Here is a 26,287-nt window from a genome sequence, read left to right as displayed (position 1 = left end):
GCCATGGTGTGGGCCTTGACATCTATTAGGGTATTTGAGTATGCTGCTGAGCAGGCCCCAGAGACTCTCAGGTTCATCTGTTATCTGCCTCATGGAATGGTACATATCAGTGGGGTACACCCATTAAATTGTCTGGTATGCTGCAGTTGTGACTGTGGGTTAGCATGAGCATATGTATTACTACACTTATTCTGCCATGCAAGTGGTAAATACTTTCAGGACTCCATAGTTACCATTGCATGTGTTGTTACACCTTTCTGCCTACTGTTTGTACATTTCACATGGAGTCTATGGGGCATCCCTGTAAGTCATTCACTGTTGCTATGTCTAGGCTCTTAACTATTCAAATATGGTGGTGTCAGACCTCTCATGTGTACAAATATTTGCAGGTTGTCCACATTTCTGCCTCATATTTTGGTCAATATCTCATGCACAGCTTTTTCTGGCAAATCACTCTGGGCTCAAGTCAGAATATAGTGACAAACATTCAAGTTTCAGACTTCATACCCTTCCAAACATCCCACAAAATGCAGACCCTGTTACTCTCTGAACTGTCTGCGTTTGTTGTAACATTATTTGTAATGTGCCCCTGGTTTTGGGCCTTTGCTCCACATATTTTATTACTTGGTCCGGATGTGTTCCTGTAAGAGGTTGTGGGGTATGGGCAATGATTATCCTGCTGTGAGTATGTGTGTGGCTTGCAAGGTGCTACAGTGACATTATTACCTACTAGCTACCAACTAGCATGGCTATTTCTGTTCACACACTACTATTATGGAAATCCACTAGTTTTGACAGTAATTCTAAATGACATGCTTTGTGTACTACATATCCTATATTCCCTTTACATTCATTCCTACTATTACATGATATATTTATTTTAGCACAATGCTGTTGTATAAGAGTCATGGCTTAGTGGTAAGTCATGCAGACTACTGTTTCCAAGGTTCTGGGTTCAGGACTGTCAGTGGGATTTTATTTTGCTTCTGAACTGACTACAGGACCTGTCAATCAAAGTGACTAAGGCACTTTTAAGCAGTTGTAACCGGGTTAGCGCTGGTTTGCGTGGAGCTCACGCATGCGCACTGGCGTTCAGCTCCGCGCACACACGCGCACACCCGCTTAAATGTGCTTACTCTTGCGCACACCTGCGCTATTTTCTTTGAAAGAAATGAAAATGGGGAGACAGGAAAGTGGTGAAAAAGGGGTCACAAAGAGAGTAAGACAGTAGGGAAACAAGCTTGGGTTTTGCAGGAGGGATGTAGGTAAGGCCCATAGCTTCCCATTCCTTCATCATCAACAGCTGTGCATATGTTTGTAATTTGGTGTGACATTTGATACCTTCCACCCCTGAGAGAGGTGTAAGGACAACAGTAATTCTTGTTGTACAGCCAATTGTAATTGATAGTTTCCATGTCTGGTAGACATATGTGCGGAATGGGCAGCTATGTATGGGGCGTAATTTTTTTGTGGGTACAGAGTGCCCTTTTTTTTCCAGGTGAGAGTGGTATGTCAGGTGAGGAAAGTCGGTATAGCTCGGGAGGTAGGTTGGGTAGGTCAACAGACAAGACAAACAAGACGCATACAGGGGCGGTGTATGACACATGTGGGGGGTTACACAATTGATGGGGATGGAGGTTTGGATATCCAGAGCCCATGAGCAGACAGATGGCAACAGTGGAACTGATATCCCCACCCATGGGCAGTTGCCACTGTTCCTTCACTGCCCAGGATGGGGCTGTGCTGGGGGCTGTGTAGGCCGGGCAACAGGCATGCCCGTAAGTTGTGCCACCTGTGCCTCAATCTGGTGTAGGGGCTCGAGAACAGAGTCCCGGATCTCCCTACGCACCACAGACCGGACGCTATGGAGGGTGAGTTGTCGTTCTCCTCCGGCCACGCTTGCAGAGGGGAGACGGGCCCCATCCCCTGCAGCGCTTCCACCCGCAGGTGGCACAGGGCCACCGGAGGAGGGTCCAGACTGGGCACTAGTGCCAGGTGCACTCAACAGCTGAGGTGGGAGAGGTGGGTCCGCTGGAACCCACTTTCCCTATCGTTCTATGTTTTGCATTATGTCATGACAGTTTGGGTTAGTAACATACAATACCATTCGCAATTAGTTGTAACAGCATGCATTAGTATTCCCATTAACCAAACACCCAGATATTCACACCATTGAACAGCAAGCATAACACATGCATAATTTGAACAGCAATACACAGTCCAACAACATGCAGGGTTGATTGATGGCAACAGGCCATCAGGTTTGGATGTATGAACAGGGCAGATGCATCAACGGACATGCAAATATTTAGGACCCATCAGGACAAATGTCCAGGGGTGTTAATTGTGATTGCACATACCATTTTCACGTGGAATGGATTATATGTGGTTATAGGGTGGGGTGAAGAAAATATTGTTAACACCTTCGAATACCAATACATATGCTGTACATTTCTAATAGCTACAGATATATACACACTACTGTTCTAACTACAGTTTCCTATATGATAACTACTTCACTTTGGTGATAGGACTGTTACTGCTACATCAATATACATTTTATTGTTATTCATACACGTTCATATCTGGCTTTGTTCAGCTACATCATCCTGCTACATTTGCTTTATATAGCTATAGACAACTGTGGATGTTTGATATTTCAGACAATCATACTATCTGCATATTGCAGACTGAGAGCAACATATCCAGATTTTGGGGTACACATTCCAGCTGCAGCAACACTTTGGACACATTTCACAGTTTGGTTCTACTTGTCACATTCATTTCATTCTGTACTGACTGCAGTATACTTTATACAGAGGTTATTACTACTTTATTGGTGGATTCATAACTCTTTCTCACACCCTCTCACTTGTTTTCATTTTACTATTCAGGATGGTACTTACTTCTAGGCTTTATTGACATGTTTTACCTGTAGTTATTACAATCCTTTCCAGCAGTCTCACTTCTGTCATGTTTCAGTATTTCAACAGGGATATATTTCACACATGTGATTTGCTCATCTTCTGCAGCTGTACTTTTCAGCCTGCAGCAGGTTGTGCACTATGATATTATAGGTGGGGCATCTTTATTTCAGAATTTATTTCAGACATTTTCATTTTTCTGTTTGGATTTCAGACTGCAACACACTTTTGTAATCATGCAATACTTGCAAACACTTTTACACTGTTACTTGCACATTTTATTACTTAGTGACTACACTGCACTCTTTTGCTAACTGTCATACTTTTATATTTCTTTACAGTTACTGGGAGTGGATTACTGACCTGCCTGGTGGTGCAACCGCACCAGCCTATTGCCATAGGCTCGTCGGTTCGCAGAACGGACACCTGCAGCTGTAATATAAATGAAGTAATATTGGAATACACATCTCCATAATATCAGCTAATTTAATTTTTTTACATACATAATTAAATGTAACTTACTCAGTAGTGGGGCGTTGGGCATTTGCCGGGCCTCCTGGATCCAAAGGTTCAATTGGTCCTGCTTGCATCTCTTCAGGTCCACATGGTGGTGACGGACCTGCTCACCAGTCCTTGGAATCCCTGTGGCACTGGTAAGATCATGAGCCAACCGGTCCCATGCCTCAGCCCTATATGCTCCCCACAGGACCTGGCCCTACATGAGTTGGGCCTCATGATTGTGGACTAGGAGCCAGACCATGTATTTGGACTCCTCAATGCCCCACCTCTGTGCTCGAAAGCAACTACCCTCACCTACACCTGACATTCTGGCTGCAATTCAGTTTTACAATCGTTTATGCTGTGTATTCCCGTCTATGGGGCTTATATATGCCGTTTTTCCCCGCACTTATCTGTGATTGGCCATTTTGGAATTGTATCCACTTCACAAAACCTGCTTTGTCATGCTCCACTTTCTATTCATTCCTATATATTTGCTATTACTGCATTTCTGAGTACAGCTGGCATAACTTAGTGGTTCAGTACCTTGACTATGATGCATGGCATCCTGTGTTCTAACCTGGCCACTGCTTTTTATATTTTATGACTGTCTAGACAGGCTAGGGGGTGTGTCTGTGTAAAGGCAGTTTTGTTACAGCTTGCTCAACGTTGCCCACCAGTTAGCTTGATAGCACGATGCGCAGCTCCGCGCAAACGGGGAGCACTGGCTTACGCCTCATTTGGCTGTCAGCACGCATAGTACGCTCAGCTCAGCAAGGGGCACACAGTTTGAGCATGTGAAACCACTGCTCAGCTATGGGCACTCATTTTGCACCTGTTAAACCACTGCTCACCTATGGGCAGATGCACTCACCTTGTTAAACTGTAGCTCAGCTATAGGCACATCTGGCATTTTTTTATTGTTTTGTTACCTCACATTTCTTCAAAATAAATGGACTATTTCATTACATTTTACATAAAATGTGATTTTATATGTGTACATGTTTGTCAGGGACTTGTTTCGTGCTTATTTTGCTAAAAATAAAAGTTGGTGGTGTGGGGGCTCAAACCATGAATGCCTGCTCTTCAGCTGATATCTCTACCGCTACGCTATTGCTTCTTGGCTTACTTTGCATATTTAATTCTTATATGCTTTCCCACTGACTGCTAACTGTAGCTGCTCTACGGGCACGCCTGCGCAAACGAGCGCACTCACGGGCAAACATCTTTACAATTTAAAAAAATATATAACATGTTCATTTATATATTTTCTGTTCATAGTCTGTGGGGGCATGTGTTGTGTTGTGTTTATTCACATTTCCGTGGACTCTGTCGTGTGTGTTTACTTTGGGCACTTTTACTCTTCTGGGGGCGTGTTCACTTGCAGAGCTCGGCCTACAGACATGCCCCCTACTGTCTTACACGGACCGTGTTAGACTTAGGTGTGATTCAGCATGCTCTCATGAATATGCAGAGCATGCTGACATCACTCCGTTTAACTGCAGCCTCCGTGTAAGAGTTATAACTCTTACACGGAGGCTTCGTGAATCCTGCCCTAAATGGTAACTCAAGGAGCCTACTCAATTAATAAAAAAGCACCTACCCCTTTGGGGTCAAGAAACAAAGAAAGGGCTGTTGCAAGCATTAAGCTCAACAAACATTGCTTCTATGATGGAGAAGGCCAAATGGGAATGACATTATTGTAAAAGTTTCATCTTTACAGCTTTCTGAAACCGATAAATGTTTGCTGAATAAGGGGCTTAATTTTGTTGCCTTGTTTTAATCTTCTGAAAGTCAAACTTTGAGTTAAACCATGTTAGCAGACTGTTGAACTTAAAATGTTATCATATGAATAAAGGTAATGCTTCTAGTGAGGCAGAAAGTTGTGATATAAAAAACAAATCTGATTTTCAACCAGTAAAGTAAAACTGTTTGAAGAAAGAGTTATGAAGCAATTGCATGAAAATGCTGGTACTGTTTTCAGACCTGTCAGTAGTAATATGAAAAGACAGGAAAGAACAACCCTGCAAGTATTAAAAAATCATTGGATGTATTTAAGAAGGCAGACAAAAGGTGTGGGAGCTGTAGTTTGGGATAAATCATTGTACCATGCTGAGGCATTAAGCTAACTTGAAAATGCTAGATTTTATTTTAAGCTAGTTTATGACCCCACAGTAAAGCTTAATAATGAAATAGATGCCTTTTTTGGAATACTAGGTTGCACAATTGATAATTACAACTGAAAAACTGATAGTAACAGATCCCAAACAACAATATTTTTATTTACTCTCTAAAATAAAAAAATAGCTCCCCCAAGAAATGCAGAGGGGGTGGTCTCTTACAGAACCTATATGCCATTACTTGGAAGAGTATATGAGGTCCCTGTTATTACCTTTAGTTAAGGCATGGCTTAAAGATACCACAGATTTTTAGAATCATATACAAGGAGTTAAATAAGAACAAGGATGGTATTTATGTACATTCAATATCAATTCTCTGTCTCTACACATCTATTCTACTTGAATATCGCTTACAGATATTGAGATTTTGGTTAGAAAAATCTGATATTTATACAGCTGAATTTATTGTTTTTGTGGTACAATTAACAGAGCTGGTCATGACAAAGAATGTTTTTTCTTATGACAATCCAATATATCTCCAGTTAAAAGGCATGGTAATGTCAATGGTGTTTGTGCATTTGAATGAAGACTTATTTATGGAATACTTGGAAGAAATGTATGTCCTAGATAACAGGGTCTATTAACTGTTTTATTTGATGGTGCACAAGTTAAAGCTTTTTGAGGACTGTCAGGTGGTGTAGAAAGGAGGCAGGGAGGATTTTATTTATTTTTAAAATTTTGTTTTAAATTCAAATGCATCTAAAATGTATTTTACTTTCAAAGCAGATTTATTCATGATGGGCTTTCTGAATGTGGAAGTCTCAAAACTTATGGGTTCATAAGTTCATAGGTGGTTACTAGGCTCATGACCCCAGGGACCTTTGAACCCTAATCATGCTTCCCAAATGTATCCGACAAGTTTTGTTACCCTTGAGTTATTCTAAGGGGTATATGTAGGCCTGGGCATGGGTGGTCAAGCATTTATATGTTGCCTCTGTCTACTAGAGACACAAGGTGCCAGACCAGGGGTAAGTTTCCTAATCCCCATCCATTGGTCAAAGTTACACTTGAAATGGGTTAGGAAAGACCTCTGATTCACATACGTAGGAAGCCTGTTACAAACATTAGGTGATCTCTGAGACATACCTATCCCTCCAATGTGCCCTATTTATATTGCAGATGAGATTTAGGTCCCTTAATTGGGGAGTTCTGGTAACATTTGTTTTTCAGATGTGCAACAAATCCTCAGAGAGAGATCAGAGGATCATCTCAGTGATTTCTGATGTAAGAAGGAAAGAAATGTTCTTTTTAATCTTTCTAAAGATCATCTGGGAAGCTTATTTGCATTCATTGGAATAGATAAAATAATTCAGGACTCAATGAGTACTATTCAATGTCAAGAGCTAGTGAACATTAAATAAAAATATTGGATAACAAATACAGGGGATCTTTTTTAGGCATAGTTTAAATGAACAAATGTAAAATGGATAGCATTATACTGACATTGGCTAGCAAGTATCTTGTTGAGGGAATGGAGTAATGGGACTGGGACCTGTTATATTTGTTCTAAGATGCAGGTTAATATACAGTTATAAATGTTCTGGGTTTTGGTTAACACATGTTATAGTCTTTTGAACATGATTTAGAAATGCCAGATAAAAAAATGTAAAAAATCTAGTTCTTTGTTCTTTAGACCTGATTCAAATAAAGTACATCTATAATGGATGGTATTGTATGGCTATTGGGTGGCATGAATCTGATTGATGCAATAAGCCATGTGATTTTTTTTTAATTTGTTCTAAGAAGGCCTCAACTTACTTTATGCATTAATTCACTGTTAAGTCTTTAAATAAAGATTAGAAAAAGTAGGGCATTCTTTTATTGACTGCAATTCTTGTGATAGTGGAATAGATGGACAAATTTAGTTACTGACTGATCATCATAGGAAAGCCCCCTGTGTTTCCCATATTCCATATTACTTATATATTCCAACTCCATGACCACACAACAGTGAAGAAAGAGTGAATTCCACTCCCCAGTCCCCACACTCCACACCCCAGTCCCCTCCCCCACTCCCCACTCCCTTTCCCCACTCCCCAGTCCTCACCTCCCCACTCCCAACTGTACCACAACTTCTATCAAACTAAAAATGGCACTTTTAATCTAAGGACTATTAGGTGGCCAGTGTTGAAACACAACATGTTCAATATGCAGAACATTTCACTAAAGTAACCTTTTTGAATCCCAAATGACTGAATTAAAATGTTTGAAATACCATTATAGTAGTAAGGAAGAAGTAGACCAACACCACGATTGATGCAAAAACTTTAATTCATATAAAAATCCAGGATGTGAGCGCTTTCGCGTGCTGCCAAGTGCACGCTTCTTCAGACAAGTTTAAAACACTCTAAAATACTGCTGACTTTTATTTATATATATTCATATATATTTATATATATTTTTATTCTTATTTTTATTTCATTTACATCTTATTTAGTGATATAAAGTTTGTTTTAATTTAAGATGTATGTTTATTCTATACCATACACACTTCTCTTTTTTCACCATTCGGTAGGTGATGCCATACTTACAAACCATAGACATGATTCAGTGACTATGGGAGAGAATGTAACCTTCTCTGACAGGTTATTTAATACAGTTTTTAAGTATTTGGTTGTTCACTCTATACACATTTTGATATAAATTCCATCAGTCTTTGCATTCTTTAGTTATTTCATATGTCTCCTTTTCAGGAATCATATTAATTAAATTTATTTTTAGTGTTTTTTAATTTTTAAATACTTAAAAAGTTTTTCAATGAGTTTTTATAGAATATATAGGTTTATACAGAATATGAATTTTTCTTGAAAAGAATATTAGTAATAGGATGAGACACTAAAATGTATACTACGATACTCTTACAGCATACAAGTCTCTACCTAATATTGCTGCCCTTAACAGAGCAGTAATCTTATTCATTTCACTTTATATTTCTATTCTGTTTCATTATATTTATTACTATCTGTCTATACAACACTTTGTATTGTTGGTCACTATGTACAAATTCTTGATTCATATATATAAATTTATATTATATATTTTTATATGTCACATTTTTAGCATTTCTGTATTAACATATTTGTCTATAGTCCAATATTCATGTTCAACAATAATTCTTTTTAGATGAGTATATATAGATATATTATTTAATGTAATGAAATATCATTGTGGTTTAATTGTGAGCGTAAAAAACAGGAAGGTGGGTTGGTCTCTAGACGTGGATAGTATATTGAGACCATTTATTTAGTTACTATAAGTATGTATGAAATGTATACTATATGCAACATTGGTTATTTGTATATATATTTTTTAAGGTAACTTTTACATTTGATTGAGATGAAATTTTACCATTCATGGTAGTTTTTTACTAATTAATATCAGGAAATGAAAAAACAAAATGTAAATTTTATATGCTAACTAAGTGTTTTTACTATGAATGTATGTCAATTGTATATATATATATCAGCACACCTTGGTTTGTTTTGCCTTGATCTAGGCCGTTTTGCCTTGATCTAGGCTGATGTGCTGTAGTTGTAAGGAATATATCTTTTACCATAAGGAGCATCCTGACTTTAAGATCCTAATTGATTCATTTATGATCAATTAACTAATTAAAGGATATAGTTGAATGATATATAAGTCAGCAGTATTTTAGAGTGTTTCAAACTTGTCTGAAGAAGCGTGCACTTGGCAGCACGCGAAAGCGCTCACATCCTGGATTTTTATATGAATTAAAGTTTTTGCATCAATCGTGGTGTTGGTCTACTTCTTCCTTACTACCATTGGCTTTTTGTGGCTGACCAACTTCAAGGGGAAGGTGCGCTCTTTACCTCAACCATTATATTGAAAGATCGTTTATTTAAATACCAATTATTAGAAACATCATACAATGACAATCACCCAACTAAAACTGTTTCAACAAATGTTTTTCCAGGGGGCCAAGCCCCTTTGTACCCTCTGCATCCTCCTTACATAAATATCCTGAATCCTAGGTCACACAGCTGTGTAGAAAAGTGAAAATACCACACAGAGGGAATCACTGCTCAAGTGCAAATAGAAACTACACCAGCAACATTTATATATGGGTAACAACAGTCACCAAATAAAGCATTGGCATATATTTTTGCATGTTTTATTTCTGTTTTCCAGAACTAGGTCTAGTTATGTCACATTCAGTGAAATAGACTTTCATCCAAATGGTCATTTAATTAAAAGGGCCATCAGTCATGTTAAAATACTGAGTTTCCTTTCAATAAAATTATAATTCAACCCAATGAGAGACACCCATATATGAATATACCATAATAATCATTGCCTTGTCCCCATTTTCCACATGGGGTACTCTCTTACCTTCTTTGACTGTCATGTCGTCTCTTACACAATCCATCCATCTTTTTGATGGATGCCTTCATTTCCTCTCGCCTTCTTCCTGTGTGTCCAAAATCTTCTTCATCAAATTCTCTTTGCTTTAATGCACATGTGCCTGAAGCACCATAATCTCTTCTCTTTGACCTTCTCTACAATTGTAGTTACTTGGGCTTCTGCTCTGATGTCCTAATTTATTCCTCTGTCCTACAGTGTGCATTTATTTTATTTATTTATTTATTTTTATTTATTTAACATTTGTTGACCGGGAATGTCCGACTAGGTTCCACAGAGCCTGTTTTCAGCGGAGGCCCGGGGAGAAATGCATGTTATCACCAATCTTAGCCTCTTCATCTCCCCCACCTCTAGCCTCATTAACTGCATTGCCTTCACTGTACAGGCTTAGGCACCACACAGCAGTATGGGTCACACTACTATTTTATACTCATTTTCACTGCCTTGGCATTCATCTGTCACACACCACCCCTGACACTATGTGATGATTGGCTGAATCCCCTTCTTATTTTACCCTTGACCTCCTCTTTCAGACTTCCAACCTCCCTCCGAGATACTTGAAGCTGTTATCCTGTTCCATATTTTCCTTTCCATCTCAGTTCACAGCTTCTTTAGATTTACCTCATTTGTTGTCATTGCAACTGTTTTATCTGTATCTTTTTATCCTGAATCCTTCAGTTTTACATTTTATTCCACCATTGTTTGCTGACATTCTTGTTCAGAGTCTGCTTGCAATGCCATATCATCTGCATTTGGCAACTTTTTCCCCCCTCCAGTATTAACAGCCATGGGCTCAGATTTGAACCCTTATACACACCCACTCTCACTGGGAAACCCTCTGGGAGTCTGAACAGTGTTTCCACTTTTGTCATTGGGTCCTTGTACACAGCCTGTACTATTTCTACCAATGTTTCTGGGACCTTGAACCATCACAGGACTCCCCAGATCAGCTTTTTTGGACCTTGTCATATACTTTCTCCATGTGTAGGAATGACCAACTGGACTCTTTCTTCTTCTCTAGCTTCTTCTCAACAATCTGTTTCACTGCAAACATGAGGTCAGTTGTGCTGCATCCTGATCTGAATCTGAACTGATTATCTCCCATCCTACTTTCTACTGCTCTGTGTACTCATGTATTACATGAGGTCAGTTGTGCTTCATCCTGATCTGAATCTGAACTGATTATCTCCCATCTTACTTTCTACTGCTCTGTGTACTCATGTATTACACGAGGTCAGTTGTGCTGCATCCTGATCTGAATCTGAACTGATTATCTCCCATCCTACTTTCTACTGCTCTGTGTACTCATGTATTACACAAGGTCAGTTGTGCTGCATCCTGATCTGAATCTGAACTGATTATCTCCCATCCTACTTTGTACTGCTCTGTGTACTCATGTATTACACGAGGTCAGTTGTGCTGCATCCTGATCTGAATCTGAACTGATTATCTCCCATCCTACTTTCTACTGCTCTGTGTACTCATGTATTACATGAGGTCAGTTGTGCTGCATCCTGATCTGCACCTGAACTGATTATCTCCCATCTTACTTTCTACTGCTCTGTGTACTCATGTATTACATGAGGTCAGTTGTGCTGCATCCTGATCTGAATCTGAACTGATTATCTTCCATCCTACTTTCTACTGCTCTGTGTACTCATGTATTACACGAGGTCAGTTGTGCTGCATCCTGATCTGAATCTGAACTGATTATCTCCCATCCTACTTTCTACTGCTCTGTGTACTCATGTATTACACGAGGTCAGTTGTGCTGCATCCTGATCTGAATCTGAACTGATTATCTCCCATCTTACTTTCTACTGCTCTGTGTACTCATGTATTACATGAGGTCAGTTGTGCTGCACCCTGATCTGAATCTGAACTGATTATCTCCCATCCTACTTTCTACTGCTCTGTGTACTCAGGTATTACACGAGGTCAGTTGTGCTGCATCCTGATCTGCACCTGAACTGATTATCTTCCATCCTACTTTCTACTGCTCTGTGTACTCATGTATTACACGAGGTCAGTTGTGCTGGATCCTGATCTGAATCTGAACTGATTATCTCCCATCCTACTTTCTACTGCTCTCTGTACTCATGTATTACACGAGGTCAGTTGTGCTGCATCCTGATCTGCACCTGAACTGATTATCTCCCATCCTACTTTCTACTGCTCTGTGTACTCATGTATTACACGAGGTCAGTTGTGCTGCATCCTGATCTGAATCTGAACTGATTATCTCCCATCCTACTTTCTACTGCTCTGTGTACTCATGTATTACACGAGGTCAGTTGTGCTGCACCCTGATCTGCACCTGAACTGATTATCTCCCATCCTACTTTCTACTGCTCTGTGTACTCATGTATTACACGAGGTCAGTTGTGCTGCATCCTGATCTGAATCTGAACTGATTATCTCCCATCCTACTTTCTACCTCTGTGTACTCATGTATTACACGAGTTCAGTTGTGCTGCATCCTGAGCTGCACCTGAACTGATTATCTCCCATCCTACTTTCTACTACTCTGTGTACTCATTTATCAGTCACCCTCTCCAGAACATTCATGCAGAGTGACAGGAGTTTGATACCTCCATACTGCCCACAGTCATGAATGTCCCATTTGTCCTCGAACACTGGCACTAGTATGCTTATTCTCCTAGGACACGCCTTTCTCTCCCTACTGCTATAAGTACCTCTGGAAACATTTCTCCCATACCTCTCCCAGCATCTTGATCATAGCTGCCTTGACCACATCTGAGCCTGCTTCCTTCTCTGACTTCATTTTCCTCAGTACAGCTCTTGCTTATTCTAGGATGTGATTTCCTTCTCCTTCATTCATTGTAGGCCGTGTCTGGGGCAGTATGACTCTCAGTACAGCTCTTGCTTATTCTAGGATGTGATTTCCTTCTCCTTCATTCATTGTAGGCTGTGTCTGGGGCAGTATGTGTCTGGGGCAGTATGTGTCTGGGGCAGTATGACTTCTGTGATTTTGTTTTCATTCAGAAGCTGCTGAAGTACTTCTTCTGTCTGTCTTAGATGTCCTGTGGAGTTATGAGATGGTTGTTGTTGCTGGTATCCCTTATGAAGGGTGTCTGATTACTATCTTCTGTCTTTGCCTTGCAACTTGATAGAGTTTTTTTGTACTATCAGCTAAATCACTTCCAGAAGTTGGTAGAGTATGTCTGATATCTCATTCGTTGGTATTGCAACTGCTCTCTTAACATCTTTTTTAGTCAACCAGTATTCCTTCTTAGTCCAGTCTGTCGTTTCTATCTCCCATTTTTCCCTGCACTGTCTCTTTCTTTTAAAGACTTTCTGAACTTCTGCATTCCACCACCAGCTTTCCTTATGCACCTTATTTCAATACCTGGCTCAGATGCATATCTGATCTGTAGTCCTCACATACACTGCTGTGAGGCACTGCCATTCTTCTTCAACTCACCCTTTGCCTTTTCTTCCTGAGGTAGCTAGAGCCTCAGTATTTCCTTAGAGTCTTGCACTTTCTTTCTAGTCAACTTCCAGGTCTTCAGTCTGGTTTCTCTTGACCTTAGAGCATTTTGTGTCCTGTGTATGCAGGTGATTGTGACAGCCTATGTTTTCTTACTGTGGGCCAGCTGTTTCACTGGGGATGACTTTGAAATAACTGATTCTACCCCACTGCCCTTTTCATGCTAGAAGGAGGTCTACATGAGTTGCATGTTGTTTATTCTTGTATATGTTCTTGTGACTGTCTGTCTTGCTGAAACATGTTTTGGTCACCATCGAGCCATTTGCAAGACAGAAGTCTAGAATGGCCTCTCCTTCTGCATCTCTGTTGCCCCACCCATGTAGACCCTTGCAGTCCTTTGTTCCCTCATTATTTTTAGCTTTGTACAGATTTCTTATGCTAAGAAGTTAAAAGGTATGATGACAACCCTGCTGTGGGACATAGGGTGAGGTTATGAATATTCCCCTATCCTTATACTGGGGTCTGATTGCCATGAGTCTGACATTAGCTCTGATTATATCCATCACTGTCTTCTGTAGCCTCTGTCTCACTACAAATGTCATACCATTTGTAGCCTGTCATCTGTACTCCCCCTGAGTAGCAAACTGTATCCCAAGCCAAGTGATGCTGCATATCTCTATCACTCTCTCTCTTTATATACACATACACTATATTCAGAATATAGTATAATTATATCTGTCTTTCTCTTTCTCTATAAATATAATTTTATATATATATATATATATATATATATATATATATATATATATATATATAGATATATATATATATAAAGACTTTATAATCCCGAAATTCTGAAATATCGAATTTCAGAATCCCGAGATTATAAAGCCAAAAGCTCAAAACTCTAAAATCCCGGACGTGCGAATTTCAAAATCCCAAAGTACGGAGATGATGAAGTAGCGCTTCTGGTGTTGCACTGTGTGAATGGATAGCTGGAAGTTCAGGTAAGTAATTATGTTTAAATGTTTTGGTTAGGGGCGTTAGTGTGTCTGTCAGTGTGTTTTGTTACTGTGTTGTGTGTGTGCGAGGGGAATGTAGCTTGTATGGTGGTGTTTTCATGTGTTTGTCTGTGTAGTGTGACCTTGGAGTTAGTATATTTAAATAGGGGGGTGTGGGGGTGCAGGGAGGCTTGCCCCCCTGCTTGTATGTAGTGTAGGTTTGTGTGTTTGTGTGTGGAGGGAAGGTGTGTGTATGTGTATGTGTGTGGTGTATGGTTAATGTGGGAGTCGTGATTTTGAAATTCGCTCTTCTGGGGTTTTGGGATTTTAAGGTTTCAGCTTTATGATCTCGAGATTCTGAAATTCGATATTTCAGGATTTCATGATTATAAAGTGAATATATATATATATATATATATATATATATATATATATATATATATATATATATATATATATATATATATATATATATATATATATATATATATACACACACACACACACACACACACACACACACACACACACACACACACACACACACACACACACACACACACACACACACACACATACACACACTTGAAATGTGAAAAATTCAAACCAGGGAATCATAAATGGTAGAACAAAAAAGAGAACCAAAAAACACTGAATGGCGTATAAGAGTGAACACTAAATACTTCTCTTCCATTAAAAAAAAAACATTATAAGTAAGTCACAGATACAAAAGTGTCATCTTAGTAATGAAAGTACAGGAAGGGCAGGATTCACGAAGGCTTGCACGGAGTGTAAGAGACGTGTAACACTCCATGCAAGCCTCGCGATCCAGGAACAGCCCTAAACTCCGTGTAAGAGACCAGCAAAAACGTCTCTTACATGGACTGGGCGTGGACATGCTAAATACCTCACTTGCAGCCAAAAGGTATGCAAATGAGGTATATTAGTGATCCACGAAGCAGAAACCAGTCCGTGTAAGAGACGTTTTAGCTGCAGAAATGTACTCAGTTGACAACTGAGTACGTTTCTACAAATTCCACAACGGAGCCATGTCAGCTCCAAATAAAGGGTGCATATGTCTCAGGCAGCATGCCAATGGCCAAATATGTGGCCATTGGCAAGGTAACCCGATGCAAAAATAATAAAAATATATATATTTTTTTTCGTCGATCGCCGATGTTTAAACCCAGCGCAGCCCCGCGAAACGGTCTGCGCTGTATAAAAACATAAAAAAGAAGGTTATAAACCCACAAATGTGGGTTTCATGCAATACATGGAATGACAATGCAGGGACCAGCAGACCAAAAACAACATGGCCACCGTGTAGTGGTTGCTAAGGGGGGAAGCTGAGTCTAAGACATGTAACTAAGCATTAGTAGGCAATCTCATGTAAATGAGGGTTAGGATACTGAATCTCACAGTCACATAGCAAATGAGCACAGTCTGAGTAGTGTAAGAGATACATAAGGGGGAAGAATAGAGTAGGAGATAGGTGACATCACAGCGGGGAATGGTAGAAAGAAATGCAGTTCATTGGAGGTCAGTGTAACATGACAGATAACAGACACAGATCATGGAAAGAGGTGTGCCACTAGATAAGTCAGGGAAAGTCAAGAAATGGAAGGTGTACACTGTTACTTACACCAAAGTTTCTTGCTGGGCGTGCATGCGCACGTGTGCGTGCCATGAAGCATGAGTAGGGCAGTGTGCGCACGTGTAAGGCAGACTGAGCATGTGGGAGCGTGTTGGGAGATGTTTAACACTGTTTGCGCTGGTGTGCGCACGTGTAGGGCAGGCTGAGCATGTTGGAGGCTGTTGGCAGACGTGTAACAGTGTTTGCGTGGGTGTGCGCGCGTTTTAACCCAAATAAGTAGATTCTGAACCATGTAAGCATGTGTGCGCGCGTGTAAGCCACTGTGAGCGTGTTTCTGCTGGTATGCACGTTGCTCCCCCCTGAGGAAACAGAAAGGAAAAAGGAAGCAACAGAATTAATAGGAAGCTAGCAGGGGTAACTGCTGAAGCTAGCAGGTGAAAACAATTACAAGCAGGCAATTACACAGGCAGAATAGTAGCCCAGCCCAGCCCTTAAAACTCTGCAAACAGTAGTGCAGAATGTTTCTCTTAAGAGACACTGCAAGACAGGAGTAAGCTAATAGAAGTGAAAACTGAAAAAGCTTCACTCAGAGCAGAAATGTTAGGGGCTGCCATAGCTGTCATAATGAGACATAGGCGACTTGCTGAGGGTGGTGACAATGCAGATGGTGCCAGACAACCCACAGTGAGCAGACGGAGAAGAGTGTACAGGCCCAGGGTCACCTACCATGGGTTACATGAGCTGGAGATAGTAGAGCACTATAGAGTGGACAGAGAGCTCCTGCAGCAAATTGTTGAGCTGTGCAGGCCATGCCTCACACACAGAACCAACAGAGGGGAACCCATCCAAGTGGAAACCAAGGTATGTGTTGGCCTAAGAATACTAGCAACAGCTACCTTCCAGAGACCAACTGGTGATATGATGGGGATATCACAAGTATCAGCCTCCAGGGTACTGCACCAGTTCCTGGATGCCATGTCAGCACGTCGGTGATCATGTATATTTCCCCAATGCCCGTGAGGTATTGGCCAGCAATATGCGTCTCTTCTAGCAAATAGCAGAATACCCTGAGGTAGTGGGTGCAATAGACTGCACGCACATACACATCAAAGCACCAGGCGGTGAGCAGGGTAAGGGCCTACATTAACCGCAAGGGCTTCCCCTCCATCAACTGCCAGGTCGTGTGTGATGCCCAGGGCATAATAATGAATGTGTGTGCTGGCTTCCCTGGGAGTTACCACGATTCCCACATCTGGCATTTGATGCAGCTGTACCAGACATTTGCCGATGGGGACATCCCACACGGACACCTAGTGGGGGATGAAGGTTATGCACTGGAGCCGTGGCTGATGACACCCATCAGAAACGCACACACACCTGAACAGGAACAGCATAATGAGGCACATGCACAAACATGTAATGTAATAGAGCGTGTGTTTGGGCTGCTCAAGTCATGGTTCCGGTGTCTGGACACATCTGGTGGAGCCTTGCAGTACACACCAACTACATGTACCCAAATTGTCATGGTATGTGCTATGCTACATAATATGATCTTGTGAAAACAGCTGCAGCAGGACCAGCATAGGGCTGGGCCAAACAGCCCCTCACCATTGCCAAGGCCATCACAGGCAGAGCGTGATTCGGAGGAGGAACAACCTGAGCCTGCCCCAGTAGGCAGAAGGAGGCATGCCCAGTATGCCCTGGCCTTGGCAAAGAGGCAACGCATAGCACATACACTGGCTCAGTAGGAACCCTGGGAATGATACCGCCTCTGACTCACTCAAATAATAACATGGATGCCTAAAATGACATGACCTGCTCACAAACATGTACAGGGAAGTGTAATATGCGCATCCAACAGAGGCAGCCCTGCAGCACCACCTGAGGCATGAATGCCATGTGTTAAGTAATGTAACACCATGTACTATATGCACACCTGAGCACCCTGACTAACATCCACCCTCACCAAGCATGAAGCCACAAAATGACGATGGGATGATCAAGTGCAATAACTGGCTGAAGTAATGCAGTTTGTCAAAGGGGAGCCAATGTGTTTCAGGCTGGGAAGACATGCGGAGCATGACATGATGCACCACCTGCTAGGGGTGTCGTGCACCTATCATTCCATGCCCCATGGATACTGGCAAAGGCTGTCAGTACCCACAGCATGCCCTGAATAGGTAAGTCTCAAAACACAAACCCACCTTCATAGGTACCACAAGGGATAGGAACCTAGATGTAATGCTACCCAATGCCAGAAGTCTAAACAGCAAGATGTGTGCAGTGTAAATGCACACAGTATGGAGAATGTAGATACCAGTCCTGTAATAGAGAACTGGGTCAAGTCTCACATCAGCACCCTAACACTACCAGGTCACACCTCATACTGTGCTGTACAGCCGCAAAACATGGAACAAGCTACAAAAGGAGGGTGACTAGCAATAAATGTCAAGGATAACCACACCCCCATGTTGGTACCACAACAAGAAGCAGCATGGATTAGCCATGGTCAAATACCAATGGCTAAAACCACCTCCCAGTGTATATAGCCTGCTGTAGACTACTGTCCTAATACCAGGAACTGCACCTGGCCTATGTTGGAATACATGAATATATCAAGCCCCCCAAACCACATTATATTGCTTGACTGAAAATACCCAGACATACACTGAAAGCATTATACTAGCACCAACACAGTAGGAGAAAAGTTCTCAGAATCCATAAACAAAATGCCCAGGAACAACGTACCACTCCCACAAGAGGGGTAAGCATACTGGATGTGATAATCAGCAACATGTGTACTGGATGGCAAGATGAGAAGTGTATCACTCACTGGTAAGACCAGACCATAGAGTAATCACACTGGATATACACATCCCGACCCCAGTCCCTGGCCAGAATACCACAGTGAAAAACATGTGTAAAGCATAGGTTGCAGCCCTCCAAACTGATGTTGAATCCACGAAAGGCCCTGTGCAAGTGCAGAATATGGGACACACCGCAGCATGTTATACAGGTATTCCATGGACACAGCCAGGAATGCTTTGAGTATGCAATCACAAATAACAACAACACAGAATGCCATACACGCAGGCATCTGGCATGCTGGACTCCAGCCATTACCAAACCATGGAAGAGAATGAGGAAGCTACCACATGATCGAGCAAACATAAAAAGGGAAGTAATCACTGACCAGTAATATGGCAATAACATATGTCCACACATACAATCCACTAAGTCCAGCCACAACAAGTAGAATCTGTGAATCCAGAGGCAATGTGACACCTATCCCAAGAACACAGACAACCACAACACTCCTCAATAAATACAAATGTATGTGATAGATGCAACCATGTATCCAAACCAGAGGTTGAGCTCCACCAACTCAGTACTGTCAAAACTAGTCAGGAGGAGAAGGTAACCACATACACCACAAACCCGGTCCCACATAGACCTACCACAACTGTAAAACAAACACATAAACACAGAAAAATATTCCTGGAGGCCTTAATTACAAACACACCACACCAACAGAAGCCTCCAAAGCAGATCACAAGCAACCACAACCTCCAAACATAGCACATGCAACAAATAGTACACAAAGCTGGTGTGCCAAACAGTCACAGGCCAGAAGGAGAAACAACATGCCTGATACAGTTGTAATAGGTGTCTGTATATGCAGACACACTGCTGTCCCACCCACCAGACTGAACAAGGGAAAGGGTAGAGTAAGCTGCCTGTAGGCTGCCACAAAATGCCACATAACACAAGTACACAGGTCACCCCAAAGCAAGCAGAAATATGATGCACTCAATGTCCATGCTGGTGTGAATGACCTGAGATGTACCTCCCTGGTCTACATGAAAAGAGACATGGATGATCCCTCTGAGTATGTACCCCAGGCCGGTATGACACTGGCTGTGTGCAGCATCAAACCCTCACCAAGAATGATGCCACAGTACAAACACAGAATGATCATGTTTAACAGCTGGCACAGTTACAGCTGTCAGTCCAAGAGGGTCTAATGTCTGTCTGCTTGAGATGTCAAGCATGACAAGCCATGCTGCCATTCCAGGGATGGCTTGCACCTGTTACCCCTGTGCGTCTGGATACTGGATAAGGCCTTTGCCACCTCCATAGAGCCGTATGTAGGCAAGGCCAAAAAGACTACCCACCACCCTAGAAAACATAAGTGGTAGGAAACATAAGGGTAATGCTGACCAATGCCAGATGTGTAAACTGCAATATGCATGCCTCTGAGGCACTTCCCATTATGGAGAACATCGATGTCTGTGCAGTGACAGAAGCCTGCTGCAAGCCTAGTGATAGCACACCAGCACTACTAGGTGATACCACATATCATGTGTTATGGCCCCAACACCTTGACCAAAACATCAAAGGAGGGGGAGTATCCATATGCAGCACAGACACCCATATGGCCAGGTAACTGACAATGCACAAAGCAGTGGAGACCACCCATGTGCACCTAAGTGTAGTCCAAACTGCTGTACAGTCTGTAGCATGCGACAGACCACAGTCTCACACACAAGAACTCCACTCAGACATCCTGAAGACACTGGACAGTATGAATATCCCACCAAATACCAGACAAGGTACACACAAATTACCACAGGGACCTAGGGACACAAGTTGACAGTAATCTATCATGTGACACTCACAATGCCAATGAGGCTCGGAAGATTGCCGATATTGGACACCGTATCATGAAAGGATTCACATCTACATCAACAAAGGTCACTGTGCCACTGTACTGTTCCCTTATCAGACCCATAATCTAGTACAATTACTCATATGGGATGTACCATACGCGACACCTGCAGCGGATCGGAAGACCTCATAGTTACCCTACCAAGAGGATAAAGGGTGTGAAATATATGTCATATGCTGCCTGGCTGTAGACACCCCAGCTGAATGCAGTCACAGACTGCCTACACAGAGGCATTGTATGTCTGTTGTACAAGGCCATGTCCAACACAGGAGTAATGGACATGCTCCACCACAGGAAATCAAAGCCATTGGAGCTGTGAGAGTGACAGATGTCAGCCTCAACACATAGTGAAATAAGATGTGCAGGAGGGACAGATACATAACCCAGAGGCTCCCCACACCCAGAAACAGGATCCCAATCCATGTTAGGCAGAGCCCCTCACTGACACCCCTCAACAGGAATATTGCCAAGTGGATGGATGATCGTACATGTATACTGGGGGTCTTCACTGTGTCACGACCAGACAGAGGCACAGTAAATAAATTCATAAATGGCCATAATAGAAACATAGCAAGGGGTGGCGAAAGACACACACACTCTGGCTAGGCTTACTAATGCCCTAGGGTGGATAGCCTAGTATGAACCCATGAACCTATGAAGATGCAAAATGTACAGGACACTAAGGATAATCACAAGGCTTACCTAACTGATGGTAGGAACCATGTTGGGCATCCACAGATATGCTCCGAATCATACAGATATTACAAACAACATACCAAACACACACATATTGCTAACATACAACCTGACAGGTGCAGTGCAAACACCCCCCCCCCAGAGTGCAAAATATCTATCCCAGAAGACTGCTGGTCTCCTGACATTGCAGATGCTGAGGTAACACCCATCATCTGCAAAGAAAAACACACATCAGCAAAGGTACGTGATGGTGTCCTGGGCTGAGGCCAACATGGACTCCAAGAAAAATGGAATGCCAAATCACACTACTGCCCAATGCCAGCCTTACCACAGGATATGTACCCAAAGACCAGTGTACAACAACAGTGGTCCTTCACAACAAAGGTGATGCCTGAATGGATACTGCAAACTACCACCCCAGGATCCTGACAAGCTTGGTCTGCACAGCTATGGAAAGGATCAGTATGTACCGCAGACAGAAGGTTATTGTGGACCTGTTGATACTGGACCCTACACAGTGTGGCTGTCATAACTGCAGATCCTGCCCCTAAACATGTTTGACCCATTTGAAGCAGTCATTAAGGTCATTGATGAGGGCAATGTGGTCCACACAGCGTAGCTGGACCGTGCACATGCTTCTAGACAAAACCGTATGAGTTCAGTATGGATAAGTTCACCAGCTTAAATATATACACCTATGTCAGTAGAGGGGTTGCAAACCAGACCAAGGACAGAACTGACATGGTCAGACATGCCGCATCCATGTCAGACTACAAAGCAGATATGAGTGGCATCCCACAAGGCCTGGTCCTGCCCCCCCCGTTCTGTATATATGTCCCATAGGTATAGGCCAACATGGAAGGACTGTGACTGAACATGTATGCAGAGGAGTACAAACAGCCCACCATATCCGACCCCCAGCTGACACAAGCAACCCATAAAAGGGCCACCTACAAACAGACAACTGGAGTCATAGCCATGTCAGCAAGCTAATTGCAGAACTGTGTATAGACAACCACCATGGATATACAGTAAGTGCCCACAAATTACCACACAGGTGTTAACCCATGACGTACCTAACATGTAATGTGAGACCTGGGTACAAAAGGTGATAGATATCCTGCACTGGACAAACATGTGGCTGTAGTGTTCGCAGAAACATATACTATATACCCACCCAAACATGAAGGTTGGCAGATGTAGATAAGGGGATGTCACTGTGACTCTGCAGTCATCCTCCATCAGCGTCACAATTGACTACAATAGCCCCTGTAGGATATACCTCAGCAGACACCTCCATCAACTGTAAAGTCCACAACAGTACCCCACCAGGAGTAGCAAAGAGCATGAACAGATGCCATGTGTTGCCTGAGTAAACAAACTGCAGCCCCACACACTGCCATACTGCCCAGCTACAGGCAAGCTGTGCCTGATGTATGAAGCCATGTCCAACCTGGAATCAATGAACATGCTGCACCTTGTACAATCTGAATGGCAGTGAGCTATGCACATGAGAGAACTGAACCCCAGCACTGACATACATAGGACAAGCTGTACAGAATGATCCATAACACAGAAGGCACCCCCATTCTTCAGTAAATTCCTGGTACAGGTCAGCCAGAGAGTCACTTATCGACACCCCTCAAGAGGAATCCTGATGAGTGGATGGGAGATGGTAGGCTAACCCTGGGTATCACTGTTATGTCAGAGGTAGACGGAGGCACAGTATACTAACCATGACATATGTCATGGCAAACTCCAGTTACAATGTGTGTCGAAGGACAAACACACCCTGTGGCTAGCATCAGAAATGGCCTAGGGAACATCGCTAGTGTTTGCCAATGTCCACCCATGTTGTGGAATACACTTCCAATGTTGGACGAGCCTGGTGTAGGTAGTCCATATCTGAACATAATGCAACAAGGTCATATGTGCACAACTGGCCCCTACACAGTCTGTTGTGCTCACTATGAAGATGTCAAGCAGTCATAGGACTAAAGCCCAGGATACTGTCCACCACAGTGAAAGTACTGAACCAGTACACTATACGGTACTACAGTGTTAGGTCATTATGAAAGTATGTTGAGAACTGTCTGCAAAGTATCCCATGCAATCCCTGCAGGCACAGTATAATCCCTGTTGTGGCAGACATGAAGCAGTTGGCCAGTTAGTACACAACATAACACCCAACACACAGCCATAAACGTGAGATATTGTTGAAGTTCACACACACCCAAATATGTGGTGGACTTCAGTGTGCAACATATGGAAAGCTCACACTGGGCATGCTCGCACACTTTGATAAATGAGGCATATGTCAGACAACATCCCATGAAAAGGCTGAACTGGGCATGCTCACACACTTAGGCCATATCTCCGTTTAGCAGTTGGCCACACATATCTGGTATTTGTACGTGTCAGTCCAGGAACCAACCACAACACAGCAATCTGCCCAGTGCACACAGTAAATGACTATAGAGACATAAGTGATATAGTGGATCGTCGTCATATGCAAACATCTTCCACAGATACACAAGTTGGTCATAGGAACAGGGAATGCTATGGCAATAAAGACCGGCAAACAGTAGAATTGAATAGAAATATTGTGCATCCGACAATTGAACATATGGGTGTAGAGGTCAATACTAGGCTTGTTGCCCTAGGGAATGACAGCTCAGCCAGAGTGTGCTTGGCATCTGCATCCCCAGTACAGTAGGCTACTATGCCACTGTAAAGTAGGTCACATAAGGCAACATGTAAGGCTAGTGAGCTGTTTGCTGAGGATCTCTAACAGTAAGTGTCCATCAATAACAGACATTCTGCATTCTCTGACAATTCCACTGTCAACACTGTGTTGTAATGATTATGTGTGAATGAAGTGCCGTGCCGGAACTGTTCACAGATGTCCTCCCTCTGTGGGCTACAGCTCTGCAATGTATTAGCTCACTCTGTCTGTTGTACGGCTCATATATGGCTGGTGTACACCTGACAGGTGTCTTGTTGTGGAGCAGTCATGGGTAAATGTGGGATAGCATGATCAATGCAAACCATACACATGCTCATAGAATGCAATTGTCAAGGATTATGCTGAGTGGCCAGTATAGTCCCCCAGCATGGGTCCTCTGAAGTCGTCCACCCCAGTCTTCACAAGTGTAGAGTCTGCTTGTGCTAAATACAGTTTGTGTGCAGTGACAACCTTGCCTGGGGGTGGAGATGGGATATGGATGTCCAGGGAAAGGTGGGTATGGTCAGATATCAACAATGGTGGTCTACCTCTGGTGTGGAACAGTGATTACCCACGTTGCAGATGGACAGGTGCAATATGTATTCCCCCATGTGGCTGTGGTGTGTGGTTCTGCCATAGCAGATGGACCCACAAATCGTAGTGGCTGTAGGGTAAAGTGGTAGAGGCCTGAGTAGTTCTCACACACAATATGCCTGTACCTGATGTTAACAACTGGAATGGTGTATGTGAAAACCTGCATATCCCGGCACTGTTGTCAGGGAAGCTAAGTGTGTGTCCTGGATGTGGGTGTGGTGTTCTGGACTGGTTGTGTTGTGTGTTACAGGTCCTGTGGTCACAAAGCATGGTATAGAACATAACCTGCCAGTGCGATGTGCATATCTGACCCTGACGTAGGTGGCTGCAAATGCATATATATGCTATCCCCCACCTGACAGGTAGTACTACATGTACATACCTCTGTAGAAATAAAGATGTCAGCACCCTATAAATACTGCAGGTGCAGAACAGATGCCCAGTAATTCGGATAGTGCGCTCTGCTAATGCGTCTCCCTCAAGTGTCATAATATAGTTAGGTAGGGGTTTGAATCCTGCAACTGCTGTGTGTGTGGGTGAGTGGGGTTTGTGTGTGGGAAAGGCTGTGAGAGGGAAATGTCCCTTTTGGCAACTGGGAAAACACACTACAGGATGCACATTCCCCTTTCTAAACACTGATGATGTCGGCACACTATAAGTACAGCAGGAGAAGAGAAACCTCTCAGTAATGTGAATAGCATGCTCCGCTAATGCGTCCGTCTCGAGTGACAAAACATAGTTAGGTAGGGGTTTGAATCCTGCAAATGCTCAGTGTGTTTGGAGGAAGTTAGTGTGTGTTCAAGACTGTATGAAAGAAATATCCCTTTAGGCAACTAGGAGAACACACTACAGGGTGCACATTCCCCTTTCTAAACACTGATGATGTCAGCACCCTATAAGTACAGCAGAAGAAGGGAAACCTCCCAGTAATGCGAATAGCGCACTCTGCTAATGCGTCCGTCTTGAGTGTCATAACATAGTTAAGTAGGGGTTTGAATCCTATGCGCAGTGTGTGTGGAGGGGGTTAGTGTGTGTGTGCAAGTCTGTGTGACAAAGATGTCCCTTTTGGCATCTGTGAAAGCACTCTACAGGATGCACATTCCCCTATCTCAGCACGGATGATGTCAGCACCCTATAAGTACAGCAGGAGAAGAGAAACCTCCCAGTAATTCGAATAGTGCACTCTGCTAATGCGTCTTTCCCGAGTGTCATAATATAGTTAGGTAGGAGTTTGAAACCTGTAAATGGCATGTGTGTGTGTTTGGATGTGAGGACTCTGTGTGTGTGCAATTCTGTATGAAAAATGTGCTTTTTTGAAATCAGGAGATCACACAACATGATGCACATTACCCTTTCCAAACAGTGATGATGACAGCACCCTATACATACAGCTGGAGAAGAGACATCTGCCAGTAATCAGAATAGCGCAACCTGCTACAGCGTCACTTTCAAGTGCCATAACATATTTAGGTAGGGGTTTGAAACCTGCAAGTGTGTGTGTGTTTGGATGTGGGG

The sequence above is a fragment of the Protopterus annectens genome, chromosome 9.part0 (assembly GCF_019279795.1).
Source record: "Protopterus annectens isolate FY-2018-M chromosome 9.part0, PAN1.0, whole genome shotgun sequence".
Classification (NCBI taxonomy): Eukaryota; Metazoa; Chordata; order Ceratodontiformes; family Protopteridae; genus Protopterus; species Protopterus annectens.
This window is presented reverse-complemented; position numbering follows the sequence as displayed.